A 22,401-nucleotide genomic window follows, 5' to 3' on the forward strand; every position below is an offset into this window, starting at 1 on the left:
TATTTCCAAGTCAGAGATAAGTTTGAAACAGTGAGGTTAGTTAACTCTTTAAGTCACAGATAGCTCATGTAAACTTGGCATTAGACCCAAAATATTCTAATTTGGGGGCTTCCCTGATAGCTCAGTTGGAAAAGAATCTGCCTGCAATGCAGGAAACCTCAGTTCAATTACTGGATCAGGAAGATCTGCTGGAGAAGGGACAGGCTACCCACTATAATATTCTTGGGTTTCCCACATGGCTCAGCTGGTAAAGAATCTGCCTGCAGTGTGGGAGACCTGGGTTTGCTCTCTGGGTTAGGAAGATCCCCTGGAGAAGGGAGAGGCTACCCACTCCAGTATTCTGGCTTAGAGAATTCCATGTACTGTATTGTCCTTGGGGTCCCAAAGTGCTGAACATGACTGAATGACTTTCATTTTATTCTAATTTTTAATGTTTATCCATCTAGCCTTGAGTTACACCAATAGTCAATACCTCCCTGTGTAGGGGATGAATAATTGAACAACCATGTACAGTAAAACATGTAAGCAACAGTGTCTTGGAATAGTTTTGATAGAGTTACATAACACATGCTTTAAAAATTCTGTAAAGAATTGCCTTCACTAGACTTTGGTAAACAGCCGGGATGGCTTCTGATTGTCAAGGGCAAATTTTGAAACAGGAATAAAGTTTAGATAAAGGCTTGATGTTGACAATAATGGAAGAAGTTTTCTCAACAGTATTCATCCCATAACACTGACCCACTTGATTGCCTCATTTTCACTACTCTGTCCACAAACATGCTGGGCAAACTTCCACTTCAAAATCTATGTATTTGTCCTCTCTGCCTAGAAGGTACTTGCCCAAAATAGCCACATGGGTTAAAACTTTATCCATTTCAGATTTTTATTTAAAAATCTTATCTGTGAGATATTCTCTGGGTAATCTATTAAAAATTGATTTTCACAAAAATAATATTTTTCCATTCTTTATTTTTCTTCTTAGTATTTATCACTATTTCTTTGCATTGACTATGAGGAAGACTACTTTATATCTCCTTGCTATTCTTTGGAACTCTGCTTTCAAAAAAGTATATCTTTCCTTTTTCCTTAGCCTTTAGCTTCTCTTCTTTTCTCAGCTATCTACAAGAAGTGGAGGTGATAGAATTCCAGCTGAGCTATTTCAAGTTCTAACAGATGATGCAGTTAAAGTGCTACCCTAAATATGCCAGCAAATTTGGAAAATTAAGCAGTGGCCACAGGACTGGAAAGGTTAGTTTTCATTCCAATCCCGAAGGAAAGCAATGCCAAAGAATGTTCAAACTACCACACAATTGCACTTATTTCACATGCTAACAAAGTAATGCTCAAAATTCTCCAAATTAGGCTTCAACAGTATGCGAACTGAGAATTTCCAGATATTCAAGCTGGATTTAGAAAAGACAGAGGAACCAGAAATCAAATTGCCAACATCTGGTGTATGATCAAAAATGCAAGAGCGTTCCAGAAATACATCTGCTTTACTTACTACACCAAGGCCTCTGACTGTTTGTATCACAACTGTGGAAAATTCTGAAAGAGATGGGAAAATCAGACGACCTTGGCTGCTTCCTGAGAAAGGTGTATGCAAGTCAAAAAGCAAGAGTTAGAACCGGACATGAAACAATGGACTGGTTCAAAATTGGCAAAGGAGTATGTCAAGACTGTATATTGTCACCCTGCTTATTTAACTTATATGCAGATTGTGTGTTTATTAGTCACTCCGTCGTGTCCAATTCTGTGTGATCCCATGGACTGTATCTTGACAGGCTCCTCTGTCCATGAGACTTCCCAGGCAAGAATGATGGAGTGGGGTTGCCATTTCCTTATGCAATGCAGTACTCTATATGTAGAGTGTATTATGTGAAATGCTGGGCTGGGTGAAGCACAAGCTGAAATCAAGATTGCTGGGAGAAATATCAATAAACTCAGATATGCAGATGACATCACCATTATGGCAGAAAGTGAAGAGGAACCAAACAGCCTCTTGATGAAAGTGAAAGAAGAGAGTGAAAAATCTGGCTTAAAACTCAGTATTCAAAAATTAAAGATCGTGGCATCCAGTCCCATCACTTCATGGAAAGTAGGTGGGGAAACAGTGGAAACACTGGCAGACTTTAGTTTCTTGGGCTCCAAATAACTGCAGATGGCGACTGCAGCCATGAAATTCAAAGATTCTTGCTTCTTGAAAGAAAAAAGATGAGCAACCTAGACAGCATATTAAAAAACAGAGACATTACTTTGACTACAAAAGTCCATCTAATCAAAGCACTGGTTTTTCCAGTAGTCTTGTGTGGATGTGAGAGTTCGACCATAAAGAAAGCTGAGTGCCTAAGAATTGATGCTTTTCAACTGTGTTGTTGGAGAAGACTCTTGAGAGTCCCTTGGACTGCAAGGTGATCAAATCAGTCAATTTTACAGGAAATCTTTCCTGAATATTCACTGGATGGACTGATGCTGAAGCTGAAGTTCCAATACTTTGGTCACCTGATTCAAAGAACTGACTCATTGGAAAAGACCCTGATGCTGGGAAGATTGAAGGAAGGAGGAAAAGGGGATGACAGAGGATGAGATGGTTGGATGGCATCACCAACTCAATGGACATGAGATTAAACAGCTCTGGGAGTCTGTGTTGGACAGCAAAGCCTGGCATGCTGCAGTCCATGGGGTCGCAAAGTGTCAGACATAACTGAGTGACTGAGCTGAACTAATGTATCATTATGTATTTTAATTTTTTTGTTAGCCTACTCTGCTAAATTATAAAAGAATGAGGGCAGATATTTTTCTGTCTTCCACAGCAGTATTCCCAGTGAATGATGGAGCTGTGTGTGGCTCATATTGCTTGATAACTGAAATTGTATCAAAGTCTCTCTCTTGTCTGTGTATGTACTGGGAGTGGGTGGAGATGATTTTAAGTTGGTACGCAAAGACGATAGTCAGGTATGCTGTGTTGAAGTGTTTGGATTCTATTGTTTTGGTTATATATATGATTTGCTACAGTTCGTGGGGTCACAGATAGTTGGAACGACTGAAATGACTTAGTATGCACAAATGTAATACAAATTGTATGTGGTACTTTATAACTTACAGAGATTATTTCTTTCTCAGTGGTAAGGAAACATTTCTCCAGATCTATCCCTTGTTAGCTGGGCTCCCAGGAAAGCAATTGGCTTTCTGCATAGAGTGATAGACATAAGCAGCCCTGGTTGACTACAAAGCTTGGCCCACACCCCTTTCCTAGCCCAATCCCTATCATGAGGGAAGGAGTAAGGGACAGAAGCTCTCCTAACCATTAGAAGAGATATAACAAACAACATCCTATCAAACAATTGCAACGTCAAATAGTAGTTCCCAGTCCTTGGATTGTACACAGGTGGGACTGATGTTGCATTGGCAGAATAGGGCTAGAGCCAAGATTCTACATGTTATATTTTAGAACTGACCCCTGATGACACAAGAAATGTGTTCCCTGATCATGTAGCTTCAAAGCCCCACAGTCAAAGGTTGGGATTCCTTTTTAAGCTCTCTAAGTGTGATGTCTGGCCCTACCAGATAGTTGTGCAGTGTCTCAAAGGATGACGTGTACTGGTGACCTATACATCTGCCCCTATACTGTTTCTGGGAGTTACCCTAATTCCCGGGAGCACCAACAGGCCCTAGGCTCAGGACTGTTTAGCTATTTGCTCCACTTGACATGTCACATACTATACATATGTAATTAAAGATTCATCACTTACCTACTAGAAAAGATGTAAGTGCAAGAAAATTTCAGTAAAATTATATTTGGAAAGGATATATTGTTTTATGCAAAAAAGATAAGGGCAAATAGGGTTTTACACAATGAAGGGTTTAGCATCTAGTATATTTTTAAGTAAACATAAATGTCTGAAAAATAGTTCTTCAGCTGAAGTGGAAATATATCTTAAGCTAAAGTATAAATATATCTTAATTTGATATATGGAGAAGGCAATGGCAACCCACTCCAGTACTCTTGCCTGGAAACTCCCATGGGTGGAGGAGCCTGGTAAGCTGCAGTCCATGGGGTCGCTAAGAGTCAGACACCACTGAGCGAATTCACTTTCACTTTTCACTTTCATGCATTGGAGGAGGAAATGGCAACCCACTCCAGTGTTCTTGCCTGGAGAATCCCAGGGATGGGGGAGCCCAGCAGGCTGCTGTCTATGGGGTTGCACAGACTCGGACACGACTGAAGCGACTTAGCAGTAGCAGAGCAACAATCTGATATGAGGAAAAATTTTATACACATCAGTTCAGTCACTCAGTCATATCTGACTCTTTGCAACCCCATGGACCACAGCACTCCAGGCCTCCCTATCCATCGCCAGCTCCTGAGGTTTACCTAAACTCATCTCCATTAAGTTGGTGATGCCATCCAACCATCTCATCCTCTGTTGTCCCCTTCTCCTAGCCTCAGTCTTTCCTAGCATCAGGATCTTTTCAAATGAATCAGCTCTTTATATCAGATGGCCAAACCATTGGAGTTTCCACTTCAGCATCAGTCCTTCCAATGAACACCCAGTACTGATCTCCTTTAGGATGGACTGGTTGGACCTCCTTGCAGTCCAAGGTACTCTCAAGAGTCCTCCCCAGTACCACAGTTCAAAAGCATCAATGCTTTGGTGTTCAGTTTTCTTTATGGTCTAACTCTCACATCCATACATGACTACTGGAAAAACCATATCCTTGACTAGACAGACCTTTGTTGACAAAGTAATGACTCTGCTTTTTAATATGCCATCTAGGTTGGTCATAACTTTCCTTCCAAGGAGTATGTGTCTTTTAATTTCATGGCTGCTGTCACCATATGTAGTGATTTTGGAGCCCCAAATATAAAGTCAGCCAAAGTTTCCACTGTTTCCCCATCTATTTGCCATGAAGTGGTGGGACTGGATGCCATGATCTAAGTTTTCTGAATGTTGAGATTTAAGCCAACCTTTTCACTTTCCTCTTTCACTTTCATCAAGAGGCTCTTTAGTCGTTCTTCACTTTCTGACATAAGGGTGGTGTCATCTGCAAAATCTGAGGTATTGATATTTCTCCCGGCAATCTTGATCCCAGCTTGTGCTTCCTCTAGCCCAGCGTTTCTCATGATGTACTCTGCATATAAGTTAAATAAGCAGGGTGGCAATATACAGCCTTGATGTACTCTTTTTCCTATTTGGAACAAATCCATTGTTCCATGTCCAGTTCTAACTATTGCTTTCTGACCTGCATATAGATTTCTCAAGAGGTAAGTCAGGTGGTCTGGTATTTCTATATCTTTCAGAATTTTCCACAGTTTATTGTGATCCACACAGTCAAAGGTTTTGGAACAGTTAATAAAGCAGAAATAGATGTTTTTCTGGAACTCTCTTGCTTTTTCGATGATCCAGCAGATGTTGGCAATTTGATCTCTGGTTCCTCTGCCGTTTCTAAAACCAGCTTGAACATCTGGAAGTTCATGGTTCATGTACTGTTGAAACCTGGCTTGGAGAATTTTGAGCATTACTTTACTAGCACGTGAGATGAGTGCAGTTGTGTGGTAGTTTATAAAGATAAATTGGTAGAATTGCTTTAAAATTAAGTATAAATATTGGGAAATTTATTGAGCCTTGTATTTTTCTAGTAACATTTAATCAGGAATCTGGGCTAAATACATATAAGACAAAGAACTGGATGAGTCAGAAAAAGAATGATGGAGATGAAACAGCCAGGCTTCCCTTAGCCTATCTTCAATAGCAAGCTGGGAAAGACATCATTTGGTACCAATAAACTTAGTTTAACACAGGAACCTATCCATTTGGGTATTTTCTCATCTCTTCCTGTACTTATTTAGAAGGAGTACTTTGTTGAAATGTCAGTATGTTAAATATTTTTCTCTCAAATCTCACCATGTCTGTTATTTCCATCCAAGTTCTCCAAATGTGTTTGTCAGGCAGGTACTGTCAAGAGCCAGTTGTGCATCTGTACTAATGTGAAATAGAAAATGCCATCTTTATAAATGCATTCTCACTTAGAAATTTCACATGCTTCATGTGCCCTGTCCCAACAGTGCTTATACTAATCCCATAATGCAAAAATGTCTAATTAGAACCAATTTGATAAGCAGTCAGTTATCTGCATTAAACATATGTGTTACTATTCATTATACAAGTAAACCTATTATTTCCAAGAGAAATCAGAGTCATTAGATCATAAAGGCTTACAGAAATAGAACTCTGCTAAGCAAAATTAAGGATTTCTATTTTAGAAGAAAACATACATATCATTTCAAAGTAAATGACACATTAACAGACATAATTAGCACTATAAAGTGTTCAAGTGTCTTGAGAAAATTAATATGAGTATTGAGTTTGAATGTGGTAGATTGCTTCAGAAGCCATCTACATATTCTATTATGAACAGGTTTTAAGCATATTAATGCTTTAAACAGGATTAAGAAGTAACAGATATTCTTTCAAGTAAGAAATTGGGAAATGAATATAAGGAGAGAATTGAACTCCACTAATAATCAGAGATTCCTCCCCAGCTAAACTTCCTCCTTTTTGATCTTCAAGACCAACTACTGACACATAGCATCAGAAAGTAATTCCTCATCTGGAACTGAGCTCCATAGCCATACCTCACTGCTTCTCAATTTCATGCATGCACATTCATTCGGTATCATGCAGGGATTTACATTTCTCATAGTAAAATTTCAATGGAAGAATACAATTTCAATAATAATTACAGTTTTTACAGCATTATTCACACTTCCATTGATAGTTAATGGGTACTATTTTAGCATCTTAATTGCTTCCTGAATTAACTACTTTAAGTAACTTATCTTTATGAGACTTAAAATAATATTTCATTTTCAAACAATACAATTGCTGTCCATGGGGCTTTCAGGATAAAGTTCAAACTCAGACAAGCTAGTACTTAAGATATTTCAGTATCACTGTCTTCATTTCTGTTGTAATTTCTTCTTTCTTTCAAGTTCCCAAGGCCTACCTATTTCAGTTCTGAAATTCTTACAGATTGAGATTCAGGGTTTGCTACTTCTCTGCCTTACATTTCATCTTCATTTGATTTCCTGTTACTCATCCTAAAAATTCAACTCAGCCAAATTTTCCAATTTTCTTTCACTGAAGAACGTGAGTTCTTTCGATGCTCTTTCTTTGTTCTGATTTTACTTTCTCTTTATCCTGTTAAGACAATGATCATACCAGTATAATTCCTGATTTACATATTAGTCTCTACTTCTGTTGTTGTTACTTTTGTTCAGTAGCTCAGTCATGTCCATCTCTTTGTGACCCCCGTGGACTGCAGCAAGCCAGGCTTTCCTGTCCTTCATCATCTCCCAGAACTTGCACAAACTCATGTCTATTGAGTTGATGATGCCTTCCAACCATATTGTCCTCTGTTGTCCCCTTTTCCTCCTGCCTTCAATTTTTCCCAGCATCAGAGTCTTTTCTAATAAGTTGGCTCTTCTCATCAGGTGCCCAAAGTATTGGAGCTTCAGCTTCAGCATCAGTCCTTCCAATGAATATTGAGGACTGATTTCCTTTAGAATTGGCTGGTTTGACCCCCTTGCAGATCAAACTTCTAGTCTCTACTTCTATATTTCAGTATCTTCCAAAACCAGATGGCTGCTTGTCTAACTTTGTACACCCAATATTTTACATAGTTTTTGTAGGCATACTGAATTTTTTAAAATGATTTGGTCAATATTACTAGATCAATTATACAAAAATGCTGAATGATGTCAATATAGGGAATCAAGTCAATTGAGTACTCATCTTAAGTCACCCCTTCTCACTTGAAATAAAGGCATATGGTTCACATTAATGTCAGGCTTATTGATTGGTTTATTATTCATTCACTCAACAACATTAACTGAAAGTCTGCTATGTGCCTGTTACTTTTGTGTGAAGCACTATTTAAACTCGGTAAACAATAGTGTCAAGTGTTAGCCAACACACTACTCTAGAATGTAAATAATGAAAAACTCAATTATATAAATAAAGTTGAATATATTGAAGTTTTATATGGGTGAACTGTATGCTGTCAATACAGACTATGATATGCCAATAATGCATTAATAATATAAGATTCCCATGGAAGAATGTTGGTATTGTTCCCATATCTCTCTCAGGAGTTTCCATTGAGTTAATTGCTTTCTGTATTGTTTCACCATTTCCCTATAGGCCTTGCTTTCCTCTGTTAGACTAGACAACAAACTTCCAAGCAACTTATCCTTAAATTTTACACCACAATTTTATTCCTTTGTTTCACTCCTCAGGATCCAGTTCTTCATCCAGCTGAGCAGAAATTCTATGTCTTTTTTTTTTTTTTTTTTTTTTTAGGGAATGAAAATTTTAAATATTTTATTTATTTATTTATTTAACTGTGTCAGGTCTTAATTGCAGCACATGGGATATTCATTGCATCATGCGGAATCTTTTATTGTGGTGCATGGACTCTCTAGTTGTGGCACATATGGGATCTGAGTTCCCTGGCTGGAGACTGAACCTGCATCCCCTTCATTGCAAGGCAGATTCTTAACCACTAGACCACCAGGGGAGTCCTGTATGTCCTTTTCTTAAAGGACCTGCTATCTTCTAAAGCACTTGAAAAGATGTTTTAAATTATACATATTAAAAGAATAATCAACTCACTAAAGTGAAAAAAATTGGTAGGTGGTTGGTAGTGAAGGAACAGATAATAAAAAAAAGCATAAATATGGAGTAATTATACTAAAAATTTGCACTGTTTTTACCCTGTCCTATTTCCCCAATATTTTGCCTATTGTATAATTAAAACTCCTCAATAAAGGGGAAAAAATGTAGCATTCCCATAGAAAATGTCAGAATTCTTCGCTGATTTGGAAAAAGAAAGATAAAAGATTTTCAGTAGACTAGTTAATAAAGCCAGATATTTAACACAGTATCTCATTAATTGAAAAGATCCCCTGAAGAAGGGAATGGCTACACACTCCAGTATTCTTGCTTGGAAAATTCCATGGACTGACGAGCCTGGTGGGCTCCTCAGTCCATGGAGTCACAAAGAATCAGACATGACTTAGTGACTAACTCTTTCTTTCATTTTCTCATTAATTATTCCTTGTTAGTTTCTTCCTGGGTTTGTAAAAATTATTTGTTTTTTTTTCAAATATGAAACTAAATTATATACTAAACTGAGCTTCTTTACCTAAATGCAAATTATGATTTACTCCCTTCCCCATTGTTGATGTTATTCTAGTACTTTTCTCTTTTTTTTTTAATATAAATATGTTTATTTTAATTGGAGGTTAATTACTTTACAATATTGTATTGGTTTTGTCATACATCAACATGAATCCACCACAGGTATACACATGTTCCCCATCCTGAACCCCCCTCCCTCCTCCTTCCCTGTACCATCCCTCTGGGTCGTCTCAGTGCACGAGCCGCAAGCATCCAGTATCATGTATTGAACCTGGACTGTCGATTCGTTTCATATATGATATTATACTTGTTTCAATGACATTCTCTTAAATCATCCCACCCTCTCCCTCTCCCACAGAGTCCAAAAGACTGTTCTATACATCTGTATCTCTTTTGCTGTCTCACATACAGTGTTATCGTTACCATCTTTCTAAATTCCGTATATATGTGTTCAGTTCAGTTCAGTTCAGTTCAGTCGCTCAGTTGTGTCCGACTCTCTGCGACCCCAAGTTTTGCAGCATGCCAGGCCTCCCTGTCCATCACCAACTTCTGGAGTTCACTCATACTCACGTCCATCAAGTCCGTGATGCCATCCAGCCATCTCATCCTCTGTCGTCCCCTTCTCCTCCTGCTGTATTGGTGTTTTTCTTTCTGGCTTACTTCACTCTGTATAATAGGCTCCAGTTTCATCCACCTCATTAGAACGGATTCAAATGTATTCATTTTAATGGCTGAGTAATACTCCATTTTGTATATGTACCACTGCTTTCTTATCCATTCACCTGCTGTTGGACATCTAGGTTGCTTCCATGTCCTGGCTATTATAAACAGTGCTGCAATGAACATTGGGGTACACGTGTCTCTTTTAATTCTGGTTTCCTCAGTGTGTATGCCCAGCAGTGGGATTCCTGGGTCATAAGGTACTTCTATTTCCAGTTTTTTAAGGAATCTACACACTGTTCTCCATAGTGGCTGGAGTAGTTTGCATTCCCACCAACAGTGTAAGAGGGTTCCCTTTTCTCCACACCCTCTCCAGCATTTATTGCTTGCAGACTTTTGGATCGCAGCCATTCTTACTGGCATGGAAAGGTACCTCATTGTGGTCTTGATTTGCATTTCTCTGATAATGAGTGATGTTGAGCATCTTTCCGTGTGTTTGTTAGCCATCTGTATGTCTCCTTTGAAGAAATGTCTATTTAGTTCTTTGGCCATTTTTTTGATTGGGTTGTTTATTTTTCTGGAATTGAGCTGCATAAGTTGCTTGCATATTTTTGAGATTTGCTGTTTGTCAGTTGCTTCATTTACTATTATTTTCTCCCATCCAGAAGGCTGTCTTTTCACCTTGCTTATAGTTTCCTTTGTTTGTTGTGCAGAAGCTTTTAATTTTAATTAGATCCCATTTGTTTATTTTTGCTTTTACTTCTAATATTCTGGGAGTTGGGTCATAGAGGATCCTGCTGTGATTTATGTCGGAGAGTATTTTGCCTATGTTCTCCTCTAGGAGTTTTATAGTTTCTGGTCTTACATTTAGATCTTTAATCCATTTTGAGTTTATTTTTGTGTATGGTGTTAGAGAGTGATCTAGTTTCATTCTTTTACAAGTGGTTGACCAGTTTTCCCAGCACCACTTGTTAAAGAGATTGTCTTTAATCCATTGTACATTCTTACTTCCTTTGTCAAAGATAAGGTGTCCATAGGTGCGTGGATTTATCTCTGGGCTTTCTATTTTATTCCATTGATCTATATTTCTGTCTTTGTGACAGTACCATACTGTCTTGATGACTGTGGCTTTGAAGTAGAGCCTGAAGTCAGGCAGGTTGATTCCTCCAGTTCCATTCTTCTTTCTCAAGATTGCTTTGGCTATTCGAGGTGTTTTGTATTTCCATACAAATCTTGAAATTATTTGTTCTAGTTCTGTGAAAAATACTACTGGTAGCTTGATAGGGATTGCATTGAATCTGTAGATTGCTTTGGGTAGTACATTCATTTTCACTATATTGATTCTTCTTATCCATGAACATGGTAAATTTCTCCATCTATTAGTGTCCTCTTTGATTTCTTTCACCAGTGTTTTATAGTTTTCTATATATAGGTCTTTAGTTTCTTTAGGTAGGTATATTCCTAAGTATTTTATTCTTTTCGTTGCAATGGTGAATGAAATTGTTTCCTTAATTTCTCTTTCTATTTTCTCATTGTTAGTGTATAGGAATGCAAGGGGTTTCTGTGTGTTAATTTTATATCCTTCAACTTTACTATATTCATTGATTAGCTCTAGTAATTTTCTGGTGGAGTCTTTAGGGTTTTCTATGTAAAGGATCATGTCACCTGCAAACAGTGAGAATTTTACTTCTTCTTTTCCAATTTGGATTCATTTCTTTTCTGCTCTGATTGCTGTGGCCAAAACTATGTTGAATAGTAGTGGTGAAAGTGGGCACCCTTGTCTTATTCCTCACTTTAGGAGAAATGCTTTCAATTTTTCACCATCGTGGATAATGTTCGCTGTGGGTTTGTTATATATAGCTTTTATTATGTTGAGGCATGTTCCTTCTATTCCTGCTTTCTGGAGAATTTTTATCATAAATGGATGTTGAATTTTGTCAAAGGCTTTCTCTGCATCTATTGAGATAATCATATGGCTTTTATTTTTCAATTTGTTAATGTGGTGTATTACATTGATTGATTTATGGATATTGAAGAATCCTTGCATCCCTGGGATAAAGCCCACTTGGTCATGGTGTATGATCTTTTTAATGTGTTGTTGGATTGTGATTGCTAGAATTTTGTTACGGATTTTCGCATCTATGTTCATCAATGAAATTGGCCTGTAGTTTTCTTTTTTGTGGCATCTTTGTCAGGTTTTGGTATTAGGGTGATGGTGGCCTCACAGAATGAGTTTGGAAGTTGACCTTCCTCTTCAATTTTCTGGAAGAGTTTGAGTAGGATAGGTGTTAGCTCTTCTCTAAATTTTTGGTGGAATTCAGCTATGAAGCTGTCTGGACCTGGGCTTTTGTTTGCTGGAAGATTTCTGATTACAGTTTCAATTTCCGTGTTTGTGATGGGTCTGTTAAGATTTTCTATTTCTTCCTGATTCAGTTTTGGAAAGTTGTACTTTTCTAAGAATTTGTCCATTTCTCCCACATTGTCCATTTTATTGGCATACAACTGCTGATAGTAGTCTCTTATGATCCTTTGTATTTCTGTGTTGTCTGTTGTGATCTCTCCATTTTCATTTCTAATTTTATTGATTTGATTTTTCTCCCTTTGTTTCTTGATGAGTCTGGCTAATGGTTTGTCAATTTTATTTATCCTTTCAAAGAACCAGCTTTTGGCTTTGTTGATGTTTGCTATGGTTTCTTTGGTTTCTTTTGCATTTATTTCTGCACTAATTTTTAAGATTTCTTTCCTTCTACTAACCCTGGGGTTCTTCATTTCTTCCTTTTCTAGTTGCTTTAGGTGTAGAGTTAGGTTATTTATTTGACTTTTCTCTTGTTTCTTGAGATATGCCTGTATTGCTATGAACTTTTCCCTTAGCACTGCTTTTACAGTGTCCCACAGTTTTGGGGTTGTTGTGTTTTCATTTTCATTCATTTCTATGCATAGTTTGATTTCTTTTTTGATTTCTTCTGTGATTTGTTGGTTATTCTGCACCGTGTTGTTCAGCCTCCATATGTTGGAATTTTTACTAGTTTTTCTCCTGTAATTGACATCTAATCTTAATGCATTATGGTCAGAAAAGGTGCTTGGAATGTTTTGAATTTACCAAGACTAGATTTATGGCCCAGGATGTGATCTATCTGGAGCCAGATTCCATGTGTGCTTGAGAAAAAGGTAAAATTCATTGTTTTGGGGTGCAATGTCCTATAGATATCAATTAAGTCTAGCTGGTCTATTGTTTCATTTAAAGTTTGTGTTTCCTTGTTAATTTTCTGTTTAGTTGATCTATCCATAGGTGTGAGTGGGGTATTAAAGTCTCCCACTATTATTGTGTTATTGTTAATTTTCCCTTTCATACTTGTTAGCATTTGTCTTACATATTGCAGTGCTCCTATGTTGGGTGCATATATATTTATAATTGTTATATCTTCTTCTTGGACTGATCCTTTGATCATTATGTAGTGTCCTTCTTTGTCTTTTTTCACAGCCTTAGTTTTAAAGTCTATTTTATCTGATATAAGTATTGCTACTCCTGCCTTCTTTTGGTCTCTATTTGCAAGGAAAATCTTTTTTCCAGCCCTTCACCTTTAGTCTGTATGTGTCCCCTGTTTTGAGGTGGATCTCTTGTAGACAACATATATAGGGGTCTTGTTTTCGGATCCATTCAGCCAGTCTTTGTCTTTTGGTTGGGACATTCAATCCATTTACATTTAAGGTAATTATTGATAAGTATGATCCCATTACCATTTACTTTATTGTTTTGGGTTTGGGTTTATACACCCTTTTTGTGTTTCCTGTCTAGAGAAGATCCTTTAGCATTTGTTGGAGAGCTGGTTTGGTGGTGCTGAATTCTCTCAGCTTTTGCTTGTCTATAAAGCTTTTGATTTCTCATTCATATTTGAATGAGATCCATGCTGGGTACAGTAATTGGGCGGTAAGTTATTTTCTTTCATCACTTTAAGTATGTCTTGCCATTCCCTCCTGGCTTGAAGAGTTTCTATTGAAAGATCAGCTGTTATCCTTATGGGAATCCCCTTGTGTGTTATTTGTTGTTTTTCCCTTGCTGCTTTTAATGTTTGTTCTTTGTGTTTGATCTTTTGTTAATTTGATTAATATGTGTCTTGGGGTGTTTCGCCTTGGGTTTATCCTGTTTGGGACTCTCTGGGTTTCTTGGACTTGGGTGATTATTTCCTTAACCATTTTAGGGAAGTTTTCAACTATTATCTCCTCAAGGATTTTCTCATGGTGTTTCTTTTTGTCTTCTTCTTCTGGGACTCCTATGATTTGAATGTTGGGGTGTTTACCCCTGTCCCGGAGGTCTCTGAGATTGTCCTCATTTCTTTTAATTCGTTTTTATTTTTTCCTCTCTGATTCATTTATTTCTACCATTCTATTTCACTAATCCTATCTTCTGCCTCTGTTATTCTACTATTTGCTGCCTCCAGAGTGTTTTTGATCTCATTTATTGCATTATTCATTATATATTGACTATTTTTTATTTCTTCTAGGTCCTTGTTAAACCTTTCTTGCATCTTCTCAATCCTTGTCTCCAGGCTCTTTATCTGTGATTCCATTTTGATTTCAAGATTTTGGATCATTTTCACTATCATTATTTGGAATTCTTTATCAAGTAGATTCCCTATCTCTTCCTCTTTTGTTTGGTTTGGTGGACATTTATCCTGTTCTTTTACCTGCTGGATATTCCTCTGTCTCTTCATCTTGTTTATATTGCTGAGTTTGGGGTGTCCTTTCTGTATTCTAGCAGTTTGTGGAGTTCTCTTTATTGTGGAGTTTCCTCACTGTGGGTGGGGTTGTACAGGTGGCTTGTCAAGGTTTCTTGGTTAGGGAAGCTTGTGTTGGTGTTCTGGTGAGTGGAGCTGGATTTCTTCTCTCTGGAGTGCAATGAAGTGTCCAGTAATGAGTTATGAGATGTCAGTGGTTTTGGAGTAACTTTGGACAGCCTGCATATTGGAGCTCATTGCAGTGTTCCTGTGTTGCTGGAGAATTTGCATGGTATGTCTTGCTCTGGAACTTGTTGGCCCTTGGATGGTGCTTGATTTCAATTTAAGTATGGAGGCATTTGATGAGCTCCTGTCAATTAATTTTCCCTGGAGTCAGGACTTCTCTGGTGTTCTCAGGGTTTGGACTTAAGTCTCCTGTTTCTAGTTTTCAGTCTTATTTTTACAGTAGTTAAGACTTCTCCTTCTATACAGCACCATTGATAAAACATCTAGGTTAAAGAGGAAAAGTTCCTCCACAGTGAGGGACACCCAGATAAGTTTACAGAGTTACATGGAGCAAAGAAGAGGGAGGAGGGAGTTAGAGGTGACCCGGATAAGATGAGGTGGAATCAATAGAGGAGAGAGCAAGCTAGCCAGTAATCATTTCCTTATGTGCACTTCACAACTGGACCACTCAGAGATGTTCATGGAATTATACAGAGAAGAGAAGAGGGAGGAAGGAGACAGAGGTGGCTAGGAGGATAAAAGGGGGGAATCAAAAGAGAGAGACAGATCCAGCCAGTAATCAGTTCCCTAAGTGTTCTCCACCTTCTGGAACACAGAAATTCACTGAGTTGGGTAGAGAAGAGAGGGGATAGGGAGGAGACATGAGCGACCTGGTGGAGAAAAAGGAGAGTCCAAAGTGGGAGAGAGCAGTCAAGCCAGTAATCTCACTCCCAAGTAAAAATGGGTACTGAAGATTGGGTTCTTAAAGGTACAAAATTGATAACAAATGCCAAAAAACAAAAATTAAAAATCTAGAGTAGAGTTTGGAATTTCAAAAATACAATATTAAAGAAAAGAAGAACAAAAAGAGAGAGAGAGAAAGAAACAAAGTCACAAAAATTATAATATATATATATGAAGTTTGCTTTTAAAAAATAGGGTCTTTTTTTGCAAAGTAATAGTAAGTTATAAAAGTGAAAATTTTGCTGGTTTCTTCAGTGTCTGATTTCCACCCTGACACAAAGGGGGCGGTGGTGGACACTTTTTTTAGGCTCACTTGTTCAGTCGCGCCCTGGGGAAGGCATGTCTTCCCAGTGCCTCAGCCACACTAGGCCTGCCCCTGCTCACAGCGCATGTACCCTCCCTGCCCACACTGCTCAGGCTCTAGGTTGCTCTGCCGGGAACTGTCTGAGGCCAGCCCTGAGCTGCATGCACCTCCCAGGTCTAAGCTGCTCTGGTTCAGGCACTTGAGTAGTCCTCAGAAGTGCTGACTCAGTTGGGCTTGCGTTTCGTGCCCTTCCCAGGTCCAAGCAGCTCAAGTGATGAGGTGTTTGGCAAGTGCAGTCACAGCAACCTATCACCTCCTCTGTCCCTGCTGCTTGGTTTTCTGGGTGTACAACCGGTGCAACTTTTCAGGCAGATGTTGACCATCCAGAACCCCAAGAAGTCCTAGTTAGCAAAGAAGCCTGCTTACAGTTTTGTAGATAATGTCTCTCTGGGGCTGTAATTGCCCTCTTCTGGCTCTAGCTGCCTGTCACCAGAGGGGGATGGTCTGCAACCAGCTATCTCTGTTCAGTCCTTTGTTCTGTGCACAGGCCTGGCAGTGTCTTAGGTCAGGGCTGGCTTTTCTCAAGGCAGTTATCCCACAGTCTGGTTTGCTAGCCCAAGTTAGTTCTCTCAGATTGTGCTTGGGGCATTCAGGCCAGACCCTTACTCTAAGCAATGCAGCCCACGCCTCCTTGCCCAGCCTCTGCTTGCTAGTGGTGGGTGCAGGCATCTGTGCTGCTTCTCCGCTGGGTGAGTTACTGTTGGGCTTGTAATCTGTGGGTTTTAATTATTTATTTATTTTTCCTCCCTGTTATGTTGCCCTCTGTGCTTCCAAGGCTCACCACAGACTTGGCAGTGAGAGTGTTTCCTGGTGTTTGGAAACCTCTTTTTAAGACTCCCTTCCTGGGACGGAGCTTTTTGTCTTTTGTCTCTTTTTTTGTCCTTTATATTTTTTCCTACCTCCTTTAGAAGACAATGGGCTGCTTCTCTGGGTGACTGATGTACTCTGCTGGCATTCAGAAGTTGTTTTGTGAAATTTACTCAGCATTTAAATGTTCTTTTGATGAATTTGTTGCGGAGAAAGTGGTTTCCCCATCCTACTCCTCCGCCATCTTAGGACCACCCCTCTAGTACTTTTCTTAAGATTTTCTATAGCAACCAAATCTAAATGCATTCTTTGCCTCCAAATATAACTAGAATTTACTGATATTATGTTAAATGTCATATTAATAGTAACAATATCAATCTAAATTTTCAAGGTAAAACATGCCATTGCATGTCAATGATTAACTGTGACAGATTATAATTAGAATTTTTAAAAATTTGATTTACTAATTATCATGCTAAAATATCAGTAAAATATCAGCAAGCATTTTATGAAAATTTAACTTAAATGAAAACATATTAAACATACTAGACAACACTCAGGTTGTCAAACCAGAGAAATTATGAATTGGGACATGTAAGATAGTTTATTTAGTAAAGTTGATTTCTTTAGAAAATATATTTTCCAACTAATCTTGAAAAGAACACTCCCCAAGTGAGGCAAAAAAATTAATAGTGAAAAAGTTATACTTAATACAATTGAGTTGACAAATGATCATGTTTCTAAGTTGAAAGGTAAAAGAGGTGGCCTATAAAGTGATTTATAAAAACGTTCTAAGTAAACCCTACACACACACACACACACACACACACACACACACACACACATATAGTCCATTTTAATAAAAGACTATTTTTCCCTTTTCCAAAACCTATTGATTTTTCTTAGAGACAGTTTCTGTATGCTATTAAGAAAAAGAGGAGGTGTTAGCTTTTGTGCTTCTAATGCATTGAAAAAATACCAAGTTATAAATTTTTCATCAACTTCTAACAATTCACTATAGGACATATGAAGTCCAAGGAAAATGCCTTTTTGATTATTATTATACTTACTTGAGTATCAGGTATATCTTTTAGCAAATGCCACTAGCATTTTCAAGTGACATTTGCAATCAAAATTGCCTAATATTTATCTACCTATACTATTTATTTAAAAAGCTGAAAATTATAATCTAGTTACACTTTTACAATATTTCTCTTTAAGGTAGGAAATTCCTCACACTCTTGTAGAAAACTAATTTTACTGATTTTTATCCACCTGAAATCTCAGTTTAGTTTTTTTTTTTTTCAATCTAGTCCAGATTAGAATAATAGAAATATCAACAATTTAATGTACTCACTTGCTGAGGATTAAAATCAAATTTGCAACTCAGTGACACAGTCACAATCAGTTACTGCTTTAGAAGTTGCCCTTGATGCCTGTATGTTTATAGGATGTTATATACTGCTGCTGCTGCTGCTGCTGCTGTTACTGCTGCTGCTGCTAAGTCGCTTCAGTCGTGTCCAACTCTGTGCGACCCCATAGACGGCAGCCCACAGGGCTCCCCCGTCCAGGCAAGAACACTGGAGCGGGTTGCCATTTCCTTCTCCAATGCATGAAAGTGAAAAGTGAAAGTGAAGTCTCTCAGTCGTGTCCGACTCTTAGCGACCCCAGGCCATTGCCTTCTCCGTGTTATATACTAGGGATCTAAATTCTAAACCCATGTTGTACCAACATCATTACCTTTTTTTTTTTTTTTCTGAATTTTTCAGTCTTTCTCCGTATTAGACCAATGCCTATGGCTACATGTAGTTTATTATGTTACAATATATACTTTATGATCTGCAAGACAGAGCACAGTAATTTACATCAGATCATCAGCAGTAACCCATGTTCTACTTTGTTTTTCTTTCCTGGATGGAATTAAGTTTCATCCATTCACAGATAAAAAGGGATTTCTATCCTCCTGATCTCTGGATCCCCTACCACTGGAGTCCAGTCACCTGAATGGTAATGTGCTATTTTGCAAGTGTTATTCTGGTAGTAAAGATGTAAAACAGTAAGGGATGGTGTAAAAATTACTGATACCACTATGCCTGGGTGTCCAGCATTATATCTTTCACCAGGAAGATGATGGAAGAGAATAGATTTCTAGGAAAAGTGTTTAATTCACTTTTTGAGTTTCTGAATATGAATAGCCTATAAGATAAATGGGCTAAAATTCTTGATAGGCAAGGAGATATGTAGACATGTATCTCAAATAGTGTTCTGGGCTGTTTAAATGATTTTAAAGACCATTACCTCACAGTAGTGATAGAAGTCATGGAAGCACATTATCTCACACAAGAAAATTCTTTCTGAACATCATTACAAGCATTTTGAGATTGTCAGTCTAAGAATCTAAAATCTCACCACTGACCAATATTGTAAGGCATTTTTTACACAACAAATCACCCCCAAAGCAGTGGCATAAGATATCCATCCTTTAGCATGCCATTCTTCTTGTCAGCAGGCTGGCCTGAGCTCCGCTAAGCTGTTCTGATTAAGGCTGTGTTCACCCAAGTGACTATAGTCAGCTGCTCAATGGGCTACAGGCAGGATGATTTGGATTGGTTTCATATGTGATAGATTCTTTCCTTGGTGTGTTGTGTCAACTTCTAGAAGGCTACCTGAGTTATCAGCAATGCAAGTGCAAAGCTCCAAAGAAGTGAGACCTAGATTCAGAACTTGTAAAACTTCATTAGTGCTGTATTCTGTTAGTTAAATCAACTGACAAAGCCAGTCCAGATTCAAGAAGTGAGGAAACAGACTCTACTTATTGATGGAAGAAACAACTAAATCAAATTGCAAAGGAATTGGAAAGATAGTGACATTTTTACAAATCAGTTCAGTTCAGTCGCTCAGTCGTGTCTGACTCCTTGTGACCCCATGAATCGCAGAGTGAAGTAAGCCCAAAAGAAAAAACACCAATACAGTATACTAATACATATATATGGAATTTAGAAAGATGGTAATGATAACCCTGTATGTGAGACAGCAAAAGAGACACAGATGTATAGAACAGTCTTTTGGACTCTGTGGGAGAGGGGGAGGGTGGGATGATTTGGAAGAAGGGCATTGAAATGTATATCATATATGAAACGAATTGTCAGTCCAGTTTCAATGCAGGATACAGGATGCTTGGGGCTGGTGCACTGGGATGACCCAGAGGGATGGTAAGGGGAGGGAGGTGGGGGGGGGGAGTTCAGGATGAGGAACATGTGTATACCCGTGGCGGATTCATGTTGATATGTGGCAAAACCAATACAATATTGTAAAGTAATTAGCCTCCAATTAAAATAAATGTTTATATTAAAAAATTATATATATATATATATATATATATATATAATTGTCACTGGAAGAAATATTGGGTTTGGCTTTTAAATTAATTTTTTTTCTTATGTTAGTCTTAGTTGCAGCACATGGGATCTTTAGTTTTAACATGCAGAATCTTAGTTGCAGTGTGTGGAATTTAATTCCCTGACCAGGGATAAAACTTAGGGGGACCACAGACTCTTAGCTACTGGACCAACAGGGAAGTGTGTGGGACTATTTTTATGCTGGGTTGATGTCTGAGCTACAAAGATGATTCCTTATAATATTCAGTTACATGAATATTGAAGCCAGAAAAACAAAAAAAAAGGTTATGCCTGTTCATCTACTCAAAAATGGAACAAAAGTAAGCGAAAAAAGAAAATGAGAGAGCAACTCCATAGTGAGAAGTATACTTTTCCCAAATGATTTCCAGGAAATGGTTTAATTAAATACAGATGACCACAATGTCAAAAGTCCATATTGTATACCATACAAGAGGGTTGCAGTTCAGTTCAGTTGCTCAGTCGTGTCTGACTCTAGCAACCCCATGAATCGCAGCATGCCAGGCTTCCCTGTCCATCACCATCTCCCAGGTTTCATTCAGACTCACGTCCATCGAGTCCGTGATGCCATCCAGGCATCTCATCCTCTGTTGTCCCCTTCTCCTCCTGCCCCCAATCCCTCCCAGCATCAGAGTCTTTTCCAATGAGTCAACTCTTCGCATGAGGTGGCCAAAGAACTGAAGCTTCAGCTTTAGCATTATTCCTTGCAAAGAACACCCAGGGCTGATCTCCTTTAAAATGGACTGGTTGGATCTCCTTGAAGTCCAAGGGACCACAGTTCAAAAGCATCAATTCTTTGGCATTCAACCTTCTTCACAGTCCAACTCTCACATCCATAAATGATCACAGGAAAAACCATAGCTTTGACTAGACGTACTTTAGTCGGCAAAGTAATGTCTCTGCTTTTGAATATGCTATCTAGGTTGGTCATAACTTTTCTTCTAAGGAGTAAGCGTCTTTTAATTTCATGGCTGCAGTCATCATCTGCAGTGATTTTTGAGCCCCAAAATATAAATTCTGACACTGTTTCTACTGTTTCCCCATCCGTTTCCCATGAAGTGATGGGACTGGATGCCATGATCTTCATTTTCTGAATGTTGAGCTTTCAGCCAGCGTTTTCTCTCTCCTCTTTCACTTTCATCAAGAGGATTTTTAGTTCCTCTTCACTTTATGCCATAAGGGTGGTGTCATCTGCATATCTGAGGTGATTGATATTTCTCCCAGCAATCTTGATTCCAGCTTGTGTTTCTTCCAGTCCAGCGTTTCTCATGATGTACTCTGCATATAAGTTAAATAAACAGGGTGACAATATACAGCCTTGAATCACTCCTTTTCCTATTTGGAACCAGTCTGTTGTTCCAAGTCCAGTTCTAACTGTTGCTTCCTGACCTGCATATAGGTTTCTCAAGAGGCAGGTTTGGTGGTCTGGTATTCCTATCTCTTTCAAAATTTTGCAAAGTCTATTGTGATCCACACAGTCACGGCTTTGGCATAATCAAGAAAGCAGAAATAGATGTTTTTCTGGAACTCTCTTGCTTTTTCCATGATCCAGCAGATGTTGGCACTTTGATCTCTGGTTCCTCTGTCTTTTCTAAAACCAGATTGAACATGAGGGAGTTCATGGTTCATGTATTGCTGAAGCCTGGTTTGGAGAATTTTGAGCATTACTTTACTAGCATGTGAGATGAGTGCAATTGTGTCGTAGTTTGAGCATTCTTTGACATTGCCTTTCTTTGGGATTGGAATGAAAACTGACCTTTTCCAGTCCTGTGGCCACTGCTGAGTTTTCCAAATTTGCTGGCATATTGAGTGCAGCACTTTCACAGCATCATCTTTCAGGATTTGAAACAGCTCAACTGGAATTCCATCACCTCCACTAGCTTTGTTCATAGTGATGCCTTCTAAGGCCCATTTGACTTCACATTCCAAGATGTTTGGCTCTAGATTAGTGACCACATCATCATGATTATCTGGGTCTTGAAGATCTTTTTTGTACCATTCTTCCATGTATTCTTGCCACCTCTTCTTAATATCTTCTGCTTCTGTTAGGTCCATACCATTTCTGTCCTTTATCTAGCCCATCTTTGCATGAAATGTTCCCTTGGTATATCTAATTTTTTTGAAGAGATTTCTAGTCTTTCCCATTCTGTCGTTTTCCTGTATTTCTTTGCATTGATCGCTGAAGAAGGCTTCCTTATCTCTTTTTGCTATTGTTTGGAACTCTGCATTCAGATGCTTATATCTTTCCTTTTCTCCTTTACTTTTCA

This window comes from Ovis aries, chromosome 6, assembly GCF_016772045.2.
Source record: "Ovis aries strain OAR_USU_Benz2616 breed Rambouillet chromosome 6, ARS-UI_Ramb_v3.0, whole genome shotgun sequence".
In the NCBI taxonomy this organism is placed as follows: domain Eukaryota; kingdom Metazoa; phylum Chordata; class Mammalia; order Artiodactyla; family Bovidae; genus Ovis; species Ovis aries.